A 15,975-nucleotide genomic window follows, 5' to 3' on the forward strand; every position below is an offset into this window, starting at 1 on the left:
ACAACAGATGGGCTGCGTTTTTGATTAGTGGGTAGATAGAAGGTTCAGTTTCGAATCTGGTAATATAATTGTTGCCTGTTATTGCCAAGATGAAAGTGTTGCTGTTTCATGGTGGAGCCTTAAATAGCACCACTTTCACTTGCCCTGCGGAGACTGTTAACCAATTAAGGGTGAGATCCAACAAAGATTAGCCATTTAGGAGACTGTAGTGGAGTATAGCTACAATAATGCTGGTTCGTCAGCAGCCAGCAGGCTGTCTGTGGTGTGAGCTTGCTCAGTCTGTCCTTGCCTTCTGTTACATTTTGCATTTGATATTACAACCTTAAGCACATTAGCATTAGCTACTACAATCAAATAATACACCTTAATGCACCCGTAAGAAGTTATCCGTTAAATGATTTACATGAACTCCCAACCTTTTTGCAAAACATGGGCCTCCTTAAAGATTACATATACATTAGACTATGAATAACAGTTTTGTCCAGTAGAGCCTTGTCATAGAAGATTTTTGATAAAAGCTGGGTGAAGATAAAGACTTTGAGGTAAATATTTAACTTAAATTGCATATACATAATCACTTAAACACAAAAGTGCATTCATTTTTTTTTTGTTGAAGCTCATCACTCATTAATTTTTATAGATTCTGTTATTATATGAACTATACTTTCCTGTTGGCTAATTACCCTGCCCTGCATTTGAAATAACCTTTTTACAGGCCCTGCTAATGTGATCATGCACCACAAATCCAAGGTATAAAGCTCACTGTACATAGCCCATAGGGATAATTTCAGTTCTCTGGGTAGCAGGCTGTGGTGAGATTGGGTTGGCCCTGAAATCAATGGACTGATCCCTCTCTGTCCAGCTTCCTGGCTGACATGCTTGACTTTTCATCTCCACGGTCACATAGATTGATGACTTATGACCGAGAATGTATGTTTGCTGACCTCTAGCAAAGTGAGTGACACATAATTAATCCAATCACACAGAAAACTGGAAGGAACGGGGAAAGAATGGTTCAGTATCATCAGGGCCTGACTTCAAATGGCCATTTGACATTTGAATGTGGAAAAAACACGATACAAAGACCGTTCAGAAAGGGAACAGAAATGATGTGTGTGAAACGGTGGGTAAAAACAGAGACTGGAGCTGTGAATTTACCACAGTTACCTCACTAGTACACCAAATGTAGGGGTCAACATGTTATTAGAGCCTGTGTTTCATGTATATGAAGTCTCAGTCACACCTAATTCTCGTTTGGATAAGTGAGTAGCTGCAGAAACCACGTATCTTCCAACTGAATGATCATAATGTGGAGACATGGACGGGTCAATCAAGGGGGTTGTCATCATTATAAATTACCCACGTTACCTCTGTGTAAAGACACAACATTCTCTGTCTATGACACATGGCTCGTGTAGGCCATGCTGTACTCTTCAGCCCCTCTCACAATGTCTTGGGTGCAGACCCTTTCCCACTCCACATCCAACAGTGGGGTCACTACATACTAGAAACAGGCCCCTGAGTGGGCCTCTCTGATACACAGTTAATTAAAATTCATTTCTGAGCATGCATTAGCCATGCCCATCTATTTATGGGCGGCTCTCAAATGCAGCCACTACAAAACAGTGCTCTGTAATTAACCCCACCTAATCAGATAGCGCACTAGTGTTGTGTTCCTATTCATCCTCAGGCACACAGCCATTGGACAGGGGTTTCAGAGAGAGGATGAGCCCATTCTATAGTTCAGAATGGCTAAGCAGATTAAAACCTCATATCAAACATGATATTTACAGGCAAGGCTCAGTGGAGAGTGCTCCTTTTATGTGGGATGGGGGAGGCTTCAGGGCTGGGCTTTTAAAGCCATGTCCCTTAATTGTATTCTGGCTAAGTGGGATGAATGGTGCTTTTTAATCAGACTACTGACGGGGCTCTGTGTTGTAAAAGTATAGAGATGGTGCCTGATAGTTAAGATGCTGAAAGATATGCTTTTAGTCCAGGTTTCCCAGCTTCTAGCAATTTTCGAATGTTATGCTGACACCTGTAAGCATCAGTGTGATTTCCCCTGGTGCTTTTGCTGTAGCAGTTTGGCACGTATTTGTACAAATAACATCACCATCTTTGCATTGAGTTTAGACCTGTAACTTAGACAGACATTAATTTACTGTGTGTGAATGTACACTGTGCTTTACATGTAATGTTCTGCTCAGAGCGAGAGGCATGTTCTATGATTTGAATGAAGTTTCATTTGACAGTGAGACCTACTTTACTTTTTTTTAGATTTAAGGTTCGGCTCCTCCTAGTGGCTGATCTTTGCTATGTTTTCCCCTCAGACTTGTACACAAATGGGTTTGATAGCAGGGGTTTAACACATCACATAATAAATTGTAACCACTTTTCATTCTCTTCCTCCTGAGACGGTGGGTGGAAAATAAGAATTATTGGAATCTTTTTGATGTAACCTGACAGGCTCAATATATAGAAAGTAATACAAACGGTGTAAGCCCTGCTGTTCACCTAGTCAATTTGAATTTCATGACCAATCAAATGTAGACAAGGTGTCATTTGGTGGGTAGGGAAGAGGGGAGAGTGAATCCCTTTCCCAAACAGTTAATCCAACTTTAATCCTAGTCATTAGGAATTAGACATGCCGAGCTGTCCGGCCGTGCCTCTAAATTACAATCAAACGGTTACCAATTACACAAATTATTGATGGTAGATTCTCTTTTCAACTGCAAATTAAGGCTATTAAGGAAGGCTCCTTTTTAATGCAAAAGTGACTAATTAACCAGCGGATGGGAAATCTGCTGCCCAGATATCAAAAAAGTTCTCAGCACACATTGCAGAAACACAAGGGAACCAATTAGTTTAATTATCAAAACAGCTAATTAAAATTGCACAGTTCCTAATTAGTTCTTTGCTTTTGCCTCTAATTGACAGCATGGAGATAAATGGGCTGCCGATGAAAATGGGGAGAGGAGAAAAACAGGAGAAACTTCGGCAGAATATTTATGCTGACTTTATCTCCGTCTGTGTGGCAGCCCTTGAAAGTGGAAAATTAATGACCTTAATTCCCAAACTGTTTTTCCTCTAACAGTGCTCCCCTCTGCGCTCCTGGTGCATGCTCCTTTGTATGGGCCTGCCACCCTGCCAACTGCTGGAATGGGAAAAAAGGGGTACTTGGGGGTGGGAAGGAGCCACGATTCTCCTCCTAATGTGACAGCTCCCACCTAACAATGGAGAAAGATGAAAGAATGGAGCAGATGTAACCACTGGGAGTGTTGCATCATGGGACTGCAACTCTGTTGGACTGTTTTTTTTTTTTTTAAAGCGCCTCTGTCATCTATGAGGGCACTAATTTGTCCCATGAAAAAGAAGGAACTCTGCCGGGACAGAGATAAAAGACATTTGATGGCCCAGAAATACTTTTAATAAGTTTTTTAATTTGAATTTTAGATTGATTAATATGATGCCTGGCAAGTGAACTGCTCTTGAAACTTTCCACAAACTGCTCTTGAAACTTTCCACAAACGCATATTTGTTGGTTATACCAAGTGGTCTAAGGACTGCAAACACAACTGAGAACCTATTGTTAAATCCTCCAGATTTATTGTTATGGTTCTCTCTCCTTATTGGTATGATCTGTTTAAAGGTCCTTGAAAATAAGGAAGAAAGATGGATCCTGTTAGACAAAAATGCTACACTAGCAAACCTGAACGACAACCATTTACCTCACAAGATGCCGTGTTAGACTGTGTGTGTGTGTTTGATCCTTCTGGCAGGCATTGTCTCTATGTCTGTGTTCCTGCAAGGCCAACCTTGTCATGTGTAATCCTGTCCCTCTGCCTGCATGCATGTGACATGTGGGTACTCTTGGCACATTAGTAGATAACTATCAACTAATCAGTTTACTTTTGGGACTGTGTTAAAATGTAAATTACATTAATGCTCAAATTATGCATCAAACTACGCAGATAGGCCAGACCAGAGGCCGCATAATGCTGGGATCATTCAGTTAGTGCCTTCTACATGCAGTGTTAATGCACTATGATTTCCCCTGCTCTGGTTCAAATCAAGTGTTATACGTCAGTCAGTTGGTGTCTGGGAAACTGGAGGAGCTTTGTATGAAGTGGAGGAGAAAGCCTTTTTGTAAAGTTCCATTAAAAGGCAGTGAGATAATAGCCGCCTTTTTGGATTTCTTTTGTCTTATGCAGTGGCAAAAACATAGTGCTCCATGTGTATTTTAACATTTTACTCACTTCTTGGTTGAAAATACATAGATATTCATTTATGTGTAATCTATAAAAGTAGAAATTCATTGTCTGAAGTGCAGCCAGGAACATTAAAAACATGATTTATCTGAACTCATCCTATCCATTTCAAAATTACACCCCGAAGAGGCAGGTCTGTTGCAAAGCCTTGGCCTGGAGGAAGTTGCTGCCCATGACTAACAAACACACGTCTACCACTAATTGATTGTCTTGTGTTTTATTTATGGTGCAGTAGTAATTAGTGGACAGCATAATGTAAGCCATTCATTAGCACCTGGCTACCACTATGGATTTCACTGCTTTGTCTCAGATGCACACATCATTAGGGAGAAACAAAGACTGGAATTTATTAGCATGCCTTCTTATAAGTATTCTTAAAGTCAGTGTGCCTTTAAGGAAGAACACAGGCCTGTAAAACTTTTGTCAGCATTTGCTCACTGATTCCATTTGCTGCAGAATATGTTAAGGAAGAGCAGTATAAATTTAATTTTAATTGTTTTGTACACACGCCAGTGAAAAGGAACTGATTGGATACAGTTCAGAGACAGTATATTAATACGTTATTTTCATATGTTAATTGGTTTGCATAATCTCTCCCTTTGCTTGGTTTGGAAGTACCTGGCATTGAGAAGGGGACTGAAGAGAATAGAAGACTCCAATTTACATAAAACCAGCTCCTCTGAACATTAAATAATAATGCATCTGCAAGCTGAAGGTGTGTTCAGTTAGCAGAAAGCACATTTTTATAATTTATAGTCCAGCTGTTTCAGTGCTTTTGAGTCCATTTTCCTCCCTGCCTGCTTTTAATGAAATCTTGTTACTGGAGAATTGACTGGAGTGAATTGAGATTTTAATCCCATTGACGTTCTACCATGGAAATGCACACTGGTGGGAACTTTTAATGGTGGGCCCTGTAATCAGAAGACACTTGTATTCAGCTCCCTACAATAATGAATCTCATCAAATGTTAAAGCCTGGGCCGCGTGCAAGGGGCTCAAATTTCAAGGTTTTTGACCATCCCCATTTGAGAAATTCCTCAGGGAGTGTGTGATTACTCAAGTTTAGCAGTTTATTGCCTCATCTTTCAATAGCCACTGAAGCACAAAATTCTCATCTAGGTTGCTCTTTTTTTCTCCACTTGAAGAACAGGCCAATATAGACTGCAGAACAGCTGCTCAGATCCCGAGGAACTGCTGTTGGCACCGCAATGTTATTAGCTGCCACCATCATTGTCCACTCACTGTGTCATTTGAAGAATGAAAACTAAATTCCATGACAAAAATCACTGGTGGGATTTTAATTGTGAACATTGTGTTGTATACAGCGGTGTTTGTACCTCTGACTGCAGTTGTACTCTGCACAGTATATGTGAAGGGGTTTGATTTGCACACACAGTATAACAGGTTATAAAGAGGTGTACATACATAACACATTGTGCAAGTAAGAGAATATATAGGACATGAAAAAAATCTAATGACTGAGTAGAAAGATGTGTAGTTCTAAGACTTAAAGCTGTGGTAGGCAGTTTTCTGGAAAAGGCAAAAAAACCAAAAACAAACAAAAAACGTCAGAATTTGAAAATACAGCGCTCCTCTTGCAGCTCTCCTTCCACTCTCTGTCCTAAGCCCCCCCCACCAGATGAGCATGGGCATATGCACACGCTTCATACATGCACGCAACACAACAGTTTAACAGTTTACTACTGCACTCACATATACACACACATCTTCCTCTCAAGGCACAACAACCTTTAGTAAACAACAAACGGTAAACAGGTCCGCCTCTCGCCTGTTTGAAGTCTGGCACAAAAGTAATAAGTTTCCCATCTCCCTGCTTGAATTGGAGTGATATTGTGTCTCTTTCATTGTCCGCTACCAAAACCTCCTCAGTCACCAGTCCATCAGAAAGCCAGACCTGGACCCACAGCTCCGAACCCAGTCCCAGTGCAACAAGCAGCACCAGGATGCAGAGACGGCTTGGTATCTGACCTGAAGCCGCAGTGATGCATAAAAATCTATCACTGCTTTTCACTTCTGGGAGCTGACTTCACTTCCATTGAAAGTCTCTCGTTCCGATGTTGTTGATAGGATTATGCGCTGTTCAGTTTCACCTGCACTACAGGCAATAGTCTGATGGTCGCATGTTGCTTTTCATTCTGCTTTCTGTTGATATTCCTGTCTTTTTTTCTCTCCTCCTGTAATTCATGCAGTCTTATCACCTACTATCCATCGGTATTGCACTGCTTGCCTGGCCTCCAAACTTTCTATGTTGTCTGCCTAGCCTTGTGGAAGACTCCGGTTATGCGCAATGAGTGCACATGCAGAGTGTGTGCAGATAGGTAGGTACGTAGGTAGACAGGCAGGTAGGCCATCCAATAATGTCATGCAGGCTGAATGAAATGGTTTGACAGGCCTATTACAGGCCTGCGACAGCCACAGATACCGGATATTTTTGTTCTTTTTTTGTCAGAGCATTTGATTTATTGATTACTGTGAGGATATAAAGAGAATTTCAACAGATATAACAAAAATCCTTCTAAAATGAATTGCCTACCCTAGCTTTAATCACATTTGACCCCTCAGCATTATTATTAAGCATTTTTGAAACAATGACTGCAGAATACAAAGTTGCTACCATAATTTTCAGTCATTATGACACCGTGCAAGGACAAAGCCTCATCCAAAATCTTAATGAAGCTTATTGTTTGTGTGCAGTATGGGGCCTCACCATATTAATTGATTTTAAAAACATTACTCACTGTTAAGATTAAATATCAACAGGGTCATCACCATAATCTTGGGAACCTTGCAGGCTAATTATTGCTAAAGGATAAATTGCATTTTGTCATATACGTTACATGCATACCTTTTACATTCTTGCACTGGAACTGTTGTTTTTGTCTGTTTCCTACCAACCTCAGCACTGAAGAAGACTCCAGCAGGTCATATGGGTGAGAATGATGTGATGCTGTTTTATATTTGAATGACTAAATGTGACCTTTGAGATTAGAGGAGGAGTTGCTTCTCAGGGGGCTGAAGACAGTCCCTGCTGCTATGAAGCTCATGTCCCTTTGATCCCTCTGTAATGAGACTAACACCAGGCGTTGTGGTCACTGAACACATTGACACACCACTGGAGAGCCGACAGCTCTACTGCCTGGTACCAGAGGCGTGTGTGTGTGCATGTGTGTGTCCTCAGGTACAATAGTACCTGGAGACATGCAATATATCCAGAGGGATTTATTATTTGGCTATATTATACTGCTTCATGCAGTAGGCTGGCGTTTACATATCATATGAATGATGTATTTCAAAATACATATAATTTGACATGCCAATTAACATTCCTCATAGGGAAATACCACTCATGAACAGGAACACCAAGACATCTTATATTCTTTAACCAAGTAAAATGAAATTATAAAAACTGTTGGCTAATTTGTATTGAGAGACCCAAAGTTTTCAGTTGGTGTGATGCCACATATTCAAGTCCGAGGCCACTCTGTCTGACGTGAACACGACTCTGGTGAAACCCAGTTCTCCAAGACATCTACAGAGATCCACTGAAGATCAATCATGACCGGGCCTGTCCCCATGAGACCCTTAGTAACAGCCACTGATTGCTTTCTGCTGTGCAGGCCGTTAAGTGGAGTCTGGCAATGGGCTCCTGGACAACACTTAACAATCAATCAGAGGGCACAACCACTTCTCATTGCATGCCGGTTCTTCCCCTGCATTACACACAAACAATAATTCAGGTGGACACAAGTGACACTTAAGAATCACTGCCAGAGTGTGCCCCATGATTCAGCTGGAGAGGGATATGCTGGACTGTAGACAGAAACTTGAGTTGCGGGATTTACATAAACTCAGTGATTGAGGACTCTGGTGCGTTTTCACCCATTGTCATGCGGATAGCGCTGTAAGGATATGACAGCATGCATTTGAAGCATGTTGTGTTTCTTTAGCCTTTGCCTCTGACTATCAAACATTGCCAGTTGTTTGACTTTGAGAACAGAACAAGACATTATTGCTCACCAATATTTCCTCATTATCATTATCTCAAAGGCTCATCACTGCACCAGGGTTTATGAAACAGGTTTGTAATACCTTTTCTCAGAGACTGCATTTCCCAGTTTCCTAAATACATTTGATTCTGAAGAATCCTGTAAAAAGTAGCTTGGGTAGTTTGTCAGACTAGCTGTTTACCGAAGACAAAATACACAAAAATTAGGCAATGCAGTATAAATATCTTGAAAATAAGACCAGGGCTGTTTAGTGCTTTGTGCCTCACCAGTATAACTAGATATGCATTAGAAAGTTTGCCTATTGATTAAGGATTCCATTGACTTAATGAACCTTCAACCTTCCATCAGATGACTAGCCAATATATGTTCTAATCTCTAAAACGGATGTCTGGCCGTGGTTCCTTTTAAATGAATTGATCTACTCAGCTCTCCCCAAATGGGGAAATGGGCAAGTATTGATATGATTCTTGACTCAGTGATGGATGTCTGTGATGGTAAAACACGAGCTACATGGGCCAGCGTGCTGTAGGGTACGCAGAAATTCAGAGAACAGCTTTAGTGGAGCTCTTCAAAGACAAAGCAATATCATTTGTGTCACTGCCAATACTCAGCCCACCTATTTCTTGCCATGTTTTTTCTAAAAGGAAATAAAGCTTTAACGTACAGAGTAGAAGACCTCTTCACATGGCTTTGGTTGTAACGCTTTTTGCATGTTTTCATGTCAAGAATAATTTTCTATATCTGTCCATATGTTTGAGAAATTATTCAAGATGGTTGCTTTTATTTTCCATTGATTTTTAAATCGATTTACATTCCACTTTCAGCTGCATGTTACATTTGTAGATTTTTTTTTTTTTTTTTTAGCAAAGAAGGCCATTTTAAATGAAAGTCACTTGAAGGCTAAAATCCATCTCTGCAGAGGAGTAAAGCAATCACAGCAAGCTTCACAAGAGCATCACAATGGTTAAGTGTGATGTTCAGACTGCATGGCAAATATTTATCCAAGTCAGATTACACCCAAGGGAGACAGAGATGTCTGCATCCCTCCAACCCTCTGTGGTTTCACTGCTGAGAGAAATGCATAGGGCGATTGTTTTGGCAGAGGTTAGAACTTCTAACTGCTCACTTCCCACAACAGAAAACCATTGTTCAATCTCTCTAGGATAATAAGCGTGAGTGCCATGAATAATCACCAGTGTGTCAACTAGCTGTATTATGATCCTCAGCACTGGTTAGCCTCAGATGGCATCAAATAATTTTGTCTGTCTTCCCTCTGAAAGCTACGCAGCTCAGAATGTTTGAAGTCCCTACACTTCATTTCAATAGCAGAGCAGCATTTTGAGAAAATTGAAACAACCTATTTCTCCCTCTGATCTTCCTTTACTGTACACGGTTGTCAAAAACATTCAGCTTTTCTTTGACATAAATTAATGAGTGAGCTGCGCAGGTCAAAGGGCTTGATAATTTGAGCTCTTATTTTATAAACTCATTTCTCGTCACTAACTGCTGTGATGAAGGCAGAAATAATAAATCAAAAACACGTTTCCAAAGATCTGAAGATTGAATTGTAAATGTCAGCCAAGAAGGAAATTGTAATTAAAAAGAGGAAATTGTTTCAGGGGAGCACTTGAATTTTAAAATGAGCCATCAAATTATGTAAACATTTAATTATAGGCCAATTTTCCAAGATTGTTCCTTGTCTGTCTCTGTTGCTGACCCTTGTTCTCCCCTCGTCACTGGAGCAATTGAAGTGTTCAGGTATAAAACATGCAGTAATTAAGCAAAAACTAACCAAGGTAATTATCTCACATATCTCACTTTGCCTTTGAATTGATGCACACTTGACTAAGATCACAAAAAATGTATACAATCTTAAGGTAATGGTGCAAAATGGTAACGTACCAATACATTGACCACTAATTATGTCTCACCAATGAAGGTTGTAAGCATGGTGCCATGATCCAATGTGGATTCTGCTAAGGCCTGCTGCATGGTTCTCACATCAGTCTTCGTACCCATGTATGTGGACCTACAAACATCTGCGATCCCATAATTGCAGCTGGCATTTGCACTGTGCATGTGCCACTTAAAATTTTGGTGGTGGTGCTCGTTGGCCTGTGATAAATCCCCAAGCCAATCACTTCCTCTTCTGGCTCCACTAAATTTACCCTTGCAACCAGATAACCACTGTTTTCAAAAGAGAAGAACAATAACAAGGATGCATGTAGAATAAAACAAAAACACGCATGCAATGGTGTCAATAATGGCATGCAGCCATTCTGAAAGTTTTAATAAAGCTGCTTTATTTTAGTTTTAGAGAGCCATGGCAACTCACACACAGAAGGGAGCATGAGGATGTATACATTTAGCCCCATGATGTGATACCAGCATGACATAAGATGAACATGAACATGTTAAATAGCTACCTTTCCATCCCTGTTGTCACAGAGGACAGGAAGATAAAATCCACTTGACCCTATGCACTGCAAAGGAGGAAACAAAACTAGCAATAAAGCAGTTTAGCAACAAGACTAACATTTAAGTCACTGCTGTGTCCCAGAGTGTAAGGCTTAGGAAGTTGGAGGAATATCATGCATGGTCATACAAATAATATAGAACCTATGTGGAAGCATGTATAATCCAGGATAGTCCACCACACCAAACCCTGTAATCACCAGCTGAAGGGAAAAATCAGGGGGCATCCCAGCAGCTCCTCAGACACGACTCAGATTTGTTGATAATGATGTGAATGCTTCAAATATTTGTAAGGCACTGTATATATTCTTGCCACAGCAAAGTTTTGATTATTACAACATTCCCTCATCCACTAATGCATCACAGTATTTGTCTGCAAGCAAAGGTGTTTTATGCCGAATCAAAACACAAAGTTGTGTTGATCTCAGCAGCTTCTAGGGGATCTATCCCATGAGTTATACCCTTTGGTTTCAGGGACGTCAAAGATGTTGGACTTAACAGTCCAATGCCATTCCATCAGAAGCCCCATTCCCTGATAAAGCTCTTGCTTTATCACCTTAGACTGATTTAAAAATTATTATTTGCCCTGGAAAAAATTGCTCTCTCACAACATAACCCTTATTTTTAGATAAAAAAAACAACATTTTGGACAATTCTAGTCAGATTTCAGGGTGCACCACAGTACTGAGTCAGCTCAGCTAAGGGTAGTAAATGACTTACTGCTGCTGTCCTGGAAATCATGCAATTTTAATTTTGTTTGACCTTTCTGTTGATTTGGATATGGTAGACCATTGCATATCCTTGGACCATCTCAAACATGTAGTAATCATTCCACTTAAAGCTTTTAAAAAGTTTAAATCATATCTACAACATAGATCAGTTGTGATGAGTGATTTTTCATCCTCTTCGCTAATGTCCCCTGTGATGCACCCCAAGGCTCCATCCTAAGCTACCTATTTTATTTTCAATATATGTGCTTCTACTGGGGTCTGTTTATAGAAAACACAACATCCCTGATCACTGCTACGCTGACTACTTGCAGCTGTACTTCCTATTGAAACCAAGTGAAATACACATTCTACAGTTTCTTTTAACTTGTCTTGAGATGTGAAATTATGGATGGCAACAAATAAATTCTGTCAGTTGCAGTAGCTTTTTTCATGTTAAATCAATAGCAAAAATAAAACATTTCTCCTTTGGAAATATGGAAACCGTCTTACCTGCTTTTATTACCTCACGTCTCTCTTTATGTGTGAGTCAGTCAGTCCTCTGTGACTCGCCTGAAGTTGGTTTAAAGTGCTGCAGGTAGAATCCTCACTTTTGACCAGCCTATATCTCTGATCTCTTCAGACCATATTCTGTGTCCAGACCCCCCCAGATCCTCTGATCAGTTACTCCTTACTGGTCCACGTTTTTAGTCAAAATCCGTAGAGCTTGGTATCCTTTAAAAATTTCTGATACCAGTACCAATACCAGTACACTTAAAGTGATACTGATACCAATAGAGTACTTCATTCAATACCTTTTTTTTTCTACATTCAATACCCATCACATGAATGGAAGCATTCAGTTGCGTAAAATGCCACCACTCCTCCCCATCCAAATGACTTTTACACAAATACATTTTGAAAGTGTTCAAATTATTGAAATATTTATTAAATAACTGTACAAAACTGTACAATGAAGTACTACTACCACAGGCTGTACAGGTTGTAGCTGCTGCGGTAGTTGGCCAATCACATGTCTCATTAAATTGAAGAACACTTGTGGTGATTGGCTGCGTGCAAAACCATACAAAATACCTTAAAGGTATCGAGTACCAATACCCAGCCGTAGGGGACCAACACTTTTAAATCCCTGCTAAAGACTAAGCTTTACACAACTGCATTTGAGTCCTCTAAATTATTATTATAACAATAAATTGTTTCATTTTGTTTGATACAGTTATTTATGTATTTATTTTTGTTTTAATTATGTAACTGTATTTTAAATTTCTCTGTAAAGCTTTGGTCAACAAATGTCTGATGTTTTTAAATGTGCTCTATGAATGAATTTGACATGACTTTGACCTGACTTGCTTGATGGGTAGTAGGTAGCTCTCCTTTTTGGTGGATAAACCCTAACCTGGTGAAGTGCAGCATCCAATGTGCTGTGCTGATTATGCATGGCCAACTCTGGGGACCAGGCCAAAATAATCATAAGGTCATTTATGTAGAAAAAGACTCTAGTACCCTTGCAGAGACCTTGGCATCTAGAATGTGTCTGACAAGCAGTGTGCTGTATTTCTAAGCCACTTCCTGAGTAAGCTACACAGAGGAACTTTTCATCTCAGGGCACCACTGCATCATAAAAATAAACATCTTTCAAGTCTATAGTGGTGAACCACCTGGCTCTTGCAGCCTTTTTAATGTGAGTGAGCAGAAAGGCAATTCAGCGGATGCAAATCCAAAATTGGTCTGTTGCTGGGTTTTCTTAGGAACCAGAAAATAGCCAGATTAAACACCTCTCTCCTGGTCCTCCATTGGAACTGTTGAAACAACCTTCTCAAGCAACAGTTCCTAAATTTCAGTGGGAGGAGAATTAATTTCTTTTTGAGAAACTCTTACAATATTGAAAGGATGTGTGAAGTAGCAGAACTGGAGTGAGTAGCTATAACGTTTCAGTTCATCTATCAAGTTAGCATCTAGCATTCCTGCCGCTCCTGACAAACTTTACAGAGGTCTACAGAGAAGATTGTGGACTAAAATATGACTATTGGACTTATGCTTGATTTCAGTGTGTAAAACTACAACCACGTGCACTTCCAGTTCAGTGGCACTGCTCTGTTTTTTTAGTAATGTTGTTGGTATTATCAACCAAGAATAGCTACAACCCAACAAGCCAATTGTTACCCAACATAGGTAAGTATCTCCAACTATATCAAGTGTTTGTTTTGTATTACTGTATATTAATCAATATTTTTACAAATGAAAATGTAACATCATACAATGAAATTGTTAAATTAAATATCCAAAAATAATGTACTTTGCACAAGTGAAGGAAATAATCTTTTCATGGGTAATATGTGTAGAGTTTAGAAAGTGCTGCATTATATACTCACTGTAAGGATAGCGTGTGTGTGTGTGTGTGTTTTCCAGTGAGGGTATAGGGAGGTACAAGCCCTGTTCACAGTGATGTCACGCAGCCTCTCCGCAGACTGGCTGAGTAAGAGGAACAACAGAATTTCAACTGGAGAGATCAATTATAGATAGAAGAAAATGAATGGGAAAAGTAATTTAATAAATTATTGACTTGATGTCTTATAACATGTACAAAAGCAAATGAAAAATTAGATTGTGCATTTGGATGAAGTTGGATTTAAAGAGCTTCAAAATTATATTTAATTAGACAAAGAAAAAAATGTGTCATGGGTATATGAAGTTTCACTGGGAAGGGTAAATTAATGATCGCATTTGCGGCAATAGCAAATGATGTGCCAACTAAGAGTGTGACTGTCTGGAAAGACAAGGATTGGGTGGGGGTGGCGTTTGAAAGAGTCAACACCACAGTGGTCTTCTGTCTTCCCGTTTTCTCATTAGATGAACAGATTGGAGGGAGTGTTTCTCTGCTCTGTGGACTCTATCGCTAACAGCTTAGCAGCTGCTAATACAATAATAAAACCTCTGTAAAAGATGCAACTTAGTATGTTGAGCACACAACTAAAGATGGGCAGAAAAATTATAGAAAAAACAACATAAAGAATCTAAATAAGGTGTTGGGCCACCATCAGCCGCCAGAACAGCTGTCATATGGTATATAGATCTCTAGGACTCTACTGGAGGGATGAACATCGAAAGATATTCCCTTATGTGGTGTTTTGATGATCAAGGTGGAGGGGCGCTGTCTAAACACTGGTCCAAAATCTGCCATAGACGTTCAATTCAGTTGAAATCTGTTGACTCTAAAGGCCATAGCATGTGATTCACATGATTTTTATCAAAGCACTAACTGACCCCTTATTCCATGTATGACAACATCTCCATTGGTTATGTTTTTTCTCATTTATTCAAGTATTTTCTTTCATTTGTCATCTTCTGTACAGTCAGGGGTTAAATTGGGCCGGGGCTGTCTGTGGCTCAGCCCTGGCACAAAGACCTACGCTAGGGTGACCAGACGTCCAAAAAAATTCGAGACAGTCCCAAATTACGAGCAGTTGCCCCAAATCCCAAATTCTTTTCCTGTTTGTCCCGAAAATTACACCCACTGTGGCTATGTGACCATGCCCACCCCAACTCCCCAGTCCCAAATTTCACCCATTCTCATCTGGTCACCCTAGCCTGGATGGCACAGTAGGGAGAAAAATAGGTCAGAAACTGACAGGTTTAATAAAAATGTAAATTACTCTGATATTCTGCTTAAACAATGATTCGATTTTACAAAATGATACTATAACTTTAACACAAGATAGTTTGTGGCAGGTTGCCTCCAATCTTTGGTAGGTAACTGTTACATTAAGCTAGCTGGTAAACTCCAGTTCACGTTTAACTGTCAAGCAAGCTAACAGTTAGCACGTATTGAAATCTTTCAACATTGTCAGGACAATTGTGGTTTGAGCAGAATATCAGAGCAACTCAAATGACACCATGGCTAGGTAATGAAGGCTAGTTTGACCGTTTCCTAGTTATAACATTAATTAATGAAAAGGAACGAGCTTGCAGACAGTTTAATATAACTATTAAAAAGACTGTTCTATTTACTTTGTATTAATATTCTCTCCTTTAGTGATAACAACACTATTCCTATATATGATACAGCAAAGTGCACTTACAGAAAGACTTTATTCTCATCATCTGTAGTTTTGCACCATGCCAGTAGTTCCTAGAATGACTTTGATTAGCATTTTAGTGTTCAGAGCAGAGGTTTGTCTTACCTTGTTATATTTTATTTACAGTTTGTCAAATGATATCAGTCAGATTTTGTAATCCATGCGCATAGACAAATGCACCCATGGCAACCCTAAAACCACAGAGCCTCCCCACATAACAAATCCCAATTTATCCCCTGTGTACAGTAGGTGTCTTGTTGATGGCCAGTGTGAGGACTACCCTTTAATTGCTTATTAGTTTGTAAATACAGTATTTTATCAAAAAGGTATATTTGTGGGACATTTGGTTTTAAGCTTTGATAGTATTAGTGATCAATATTATCTATCAATTGTCTACCTGC

This window comes from Thunnus thynnus, chromosome 1 (genome assembly GCF_963924715.1).
Source record: "Thunnus thynnus chromosome 1, fThuThy2.1, whole genome shotgun sequence".
NCBI lineage: Eukaryota > Metazoa > Chordata > Actinopteri > Scombriformes > Scombridae > Thunnus > Thunnus thynnus.